The sequence below is a fragment of the Sorex fumeus genome, unplaced genomic scaffold (genome assembly GCF_029834395.1).
Source record: "Sorex fumeus unplaced genomic scaffold, SorFum_2.1 ptg000032l, whole genome shotgun sequence".
Lineage (NCBI taxonomy): Eukaryota > Metazoa > Chordata > Mammalia > Eulipotyphla > Soricidae > Sorex > Sorex fumeus.
In genome coordinates, this window is record NW_026606089.1 from 3,124,780 (window position 1) to 3,129,096 (window position 4,317).

General features: G+C 36.7%; 1 pseudogene; it reads right to left on the reverse strand.

The window, feature by feature from the left end:
• Positions 1 to 4,011: 4,011 nt before the first annotated feature.
• Positions 4,012 to 4,108, reverse strand: LOC130025846 (uncharacterized; annotated as a pseudogene).
• Positions 4,109 to 4,317: the final 209 nt, after the last annotated feature.

Consider the following 4,317-nt stretch of genomic DNA (forward strand, 5'->3'; position numbering starts at 1 on the left):
CCCATTGCTCCACCAGTGAACATTTCCCACCTACAGTGTCCCCAGTTTTCCCCCGGAAATCCTTTCTCTCCCTCTCTCTCTCCTCACCCCCGCCCCCTGTCTCTCCCTTTCTTCTACCTATCTACCTATCTACCGATCTCTCCCTTTTCAGGCATCATGGTTTACAACACAGGAACTGATAGGTTACCATGTTTCTTCTTTTACCTATTTTCACTTCACAGTTCTTTTCCAGCATGATCATTTCCAACTATCTTTGTCATAGTGGTCTCTTCTCGATCCCAACTGCCATCTCCCTCAGCCCATAAGGTAGTCTTCTAACAGTGGACCAATCATCGTGTCCCTAATTTCTACTGTCCTAAGGTATTAATCTAAAGTTATGATTTTTCATATCCGACAAATGAATGTAATCCTATATCTGTCTGTCTCCTTCTGACTCATCACACTCAGCATGATACTCTTCATGTACATCCATTTATAAGCATACTTCACAACTTCATTTTCACTAACAGCTGCATAGTATTCCATTGTTTAGATATACCATAGTTTCTCTAACTAATCATTGAGAATTCTTGGGCATTCAAGTTGTTTCCAGATTCCCACTATTGTGAATAGTGCTGCAATGAACATAGAAGTGCAGATAGCATTTCTGCTGTGTGTTTTGGGGCCTGGGAGTATATTGCCAAAAGTGGTATTGCTTGATTCATGGAAGCTCAATTTGTAGCTTTCTGAGAAATGCCCATATTGTTTTCCGAAAAGGCTGAACCAATCGGCATCCCCACCAACAGTGAAGAAGAGACCCTTTCTCCACACTTCCATGCTGACATTGGTTGCTCTTGTTCTTTTTGATGTGTGTCAATCTCTGTGGTATGAGATATCTCATTGCTGTTTGGATTTGTATCTCCCTGATGATTCACGATGTAGAAAATTTTACCTCTGTTTTTTGGTCATTTGTATTTATTCTTTGAGGAAGTTTCTGTTCATTTCTTCTCCTCATGTTTTGGTGGGGTTGGATGTCTATTTCTCATAAAGTTCTCCCAGTGCCATATATATCTTGGGTTATATACAATAAGGGGTTAATTTTATGGGTATTGCATAAATAATTTTCCCCCATTATGAGGGCTGTCTTTTTAGCATGGTCACCATTTTTTCTGAGTTGCAGAAACTTCTTGGTTTAATGTAGTCTCATTTGGTTATCTTCACTTCCTCTTCCTTGGTCAGTGGTGGATCATTCTAGAAGTTTCCCTTAGCTTTAATGTCATGGAGGGATCTTCCCACATTTTTCTCCATGTATCTTAAGAATTCAGGTATGATATTGAGTTCTTTAATTCATTTGATCTGACTTTGTGCCTGGCACTATAAAGAGGTCTGAGTTAAACTTTTTTTGCATGTTGCCGACCAGTTTTCCCAGCAGCACTTGTTGAAGAGACTTCCTTGCTCAACTTCATATTTATTGAGCCTTTATGATACATTAGGTAATAATAATCTGAGGGCCAGCGTCAGGATATTTGACTATATTCCATTGACCTGAGGCCTCTCTTTATCTGAATATCATGCTAATTTGATTACTACGACTTTGTAGTAGGGTTTGAAGTTGTGGAAGCTGTTCCCTTCTTCTTTTTACCAAAGATTGCTTTAGCTCATCATGGGAGTTTATTGTTGTGTATGAGTTTCAAGAGGGTTTAATATATTTCTTTGAAAAATGTTATGGGTATCCTTATAGAAAGCGCATTAAATCTTTATAGCGCTTTGGGGTGTATTGCCATTTTGACAGTGTTAATCCTCTCAATCAATGAGCATGGGATGTGATTCCATTTCCTCATATCCTCTTTTATTTCATGAAGTAGTGTTTTGTAGAGTGTTTTTGGTATAGTTCCTTAACCTTTTTAGTTGATTCTAATATACTTGATTTTCTGAGGTTATTATTGTGAATGGGATTGTTTTTTGCCTATCTCTTTTTTCTCTTTCATTAATAGTATTTGGAAAGCCATGGACTACTGGATATTGATTTTGTATTATGCTACTTTAGTAAAAAAATCTATTCTTCCCAGGAGCTTTTTGGTAGATTCTTTGGGATTTTCTAAGTATACTATCATGTCATCTCCAAATAGTAAAAGCTTGAGTTCTTCCTTTTTTTATCTGGATGCCCTAGATATCTTTTTCTTACCAAAATCATATGGCAAGTACTTCAAGTACTATGTTGAATAGGAGTGGTGAGAGTGGGTAACTTGTTTTGTGCCTGATTTTATTTTGGGAATCTAGCTCATTGATTTCTGCTCCAAGCCTTTAGTTTTTCCCCGTTGAGAATAATGCTTGGTGTGGGTTTGTGTTAGTTTGCTTTGACTATATTGAGGAAAGTACTTTCAACTCCCATTTTGTTGAGAGTTTTTCATCATGAATGGGTGCTGGATCTCCTCAAATGCTTTATCTACATCTATTGATATTATCATATGGTTTTTATCTTTATTTTATTGAGATGGTGTATTCTGTTGTTTGACTTGAGAATGTTAAGCCATCCTTGCATCCCCAAGATCAACCTAGTTGGTCATAGAGTGTGACCTTTTGTTGAGTTTCTGGATTCTCTTTGCTGGTATAATCTTGAGGATCTTTGGATATATCAAGGAAATAGGTCTGTAATTTTCTTTTTTGTGGTGTCTCTGTCTGATTTGAGTATCAGGCTGATCTTTGTCACATAGAAATTGTTTGGGAGTATTTCTGTTTCTTCAATTTCCTAGAAAATCTTAAAAAATGTTGGCAGTAGGTCCTCTTGAAAGGTTTCGAAATACTTCATTAGTGAATCCATTTGGGCCTGGGCTCCTGTTTTGGGGGATACTTTTGATTATCATTTCAATTTCCTTGTAATGATGGGTTCGAGTTTTCAAAATCTTCTTGGTTCAGCCTTGGGAGGTAATTGGAATCCAGTAATTTATCAATTTATTCAAGATTCTCTCATTTCCTGCTGTAAAGATTCTCAAAATAATCTCTGATGATCCTATGGATTTTGTAGTTTCTATTATGATGTCCCCCTTTGCATTTCTGATTCGGTTTATTAGGATTCTTTCTCTTTTCTTCTTTGTGAGTTCTGCTAGTGGTTTATCGATCTTATTTATTTTCTCAAAGAACCATCTCTTGCTTTTGTTGATCTACTGGATTGTATTTTGGGATTATATTTCATTGATATCTTCTCCAGGTTTTATTATTTCTTTCCTCCTGGCTAGTTTGGACTCTTTTTCTTGGTATTTTCCAAAATCTTGAGCTGTAAGTTATTTTTGTAGGCCCTTTCTATCTTCCAGTTGAATTCTGGCGGAGCTATAAACTTTCCTCTTAGAACTGCTTTTGCTCTGTCCCACATGTTCTGATAGTTCCTCGTTATCATTTTTTTTCTGGAATCTTTTTATTTCCTCTTTGATTTCTTCTCTAAGCCAATGGTTGTTCATTATTTCCCTCAAATAAAATATTTTCTTGCCGAGTTTTTGTCTGTTTGATCTATTGAGAAGTGAGAAAGTACTGTTGAAATCTCCATCTAGTATTGTGTTGCTATCAATGTTTTTCTTTAAGTCTATTAGAAGTTGTTTTTACGTATTTTTCTGGTCTGTCATTAGGAGCATATACATTGAGGAGGGTGAGTTCTTTCTGATGTACAGATCCCATGATCATTAAGAAATGACCTTCACTGTCTCTTATAACCTTTAGCCTGAAGTCCACGTGGTCTGATACTAGTATGGCCACTGCAGCTTTTTGGAGGTGTTCTTTTCTTGAAGAATTGTTTTCCAGCCTTTGACTTTGAGCCCATGGTTGCTTTGATTATTCAGATATTTTTCTTGCAGGCAGCAGAATGTTGGGTTCAGTTTTCTATTTCATCCTGCCATCCTGTGCCTCTGAATTGGTGTACTTAGTCCATTGACATTGAGAGAGATCATTGTGATGGGGATTTTTGCTATCTTTATGTCGAAATTTTGAGTATTTGTGGGGCTTGTCTTAGCTTAAAGTAGCCCTGTTAATTCTTAATGCAACAAAAATGTGGAACACTTTACAAGTTGGCCTGTCATCTCTGTGTAAGTATCATGCTAATCTCTGTATCATTTCAATTTTAGTATATGTGTTGCCAAACTGAGTATAAGAGCTGATTTTTTTCCCTATTTTTCTCTTCTGATTTCTTTGAGTGTTGTCCTTACTCACTCCTATGGCAGACAGTGATTCCCAATCTAGGAAGGTATTTCAAAGCAGCTTGAAGTGATAAATTTAGAACATTAATGTCCCAGAAGGAAAAGTCTGGTTTTTACCATATTATCTTTTACCATACCCAGGGCATAAGTTTTG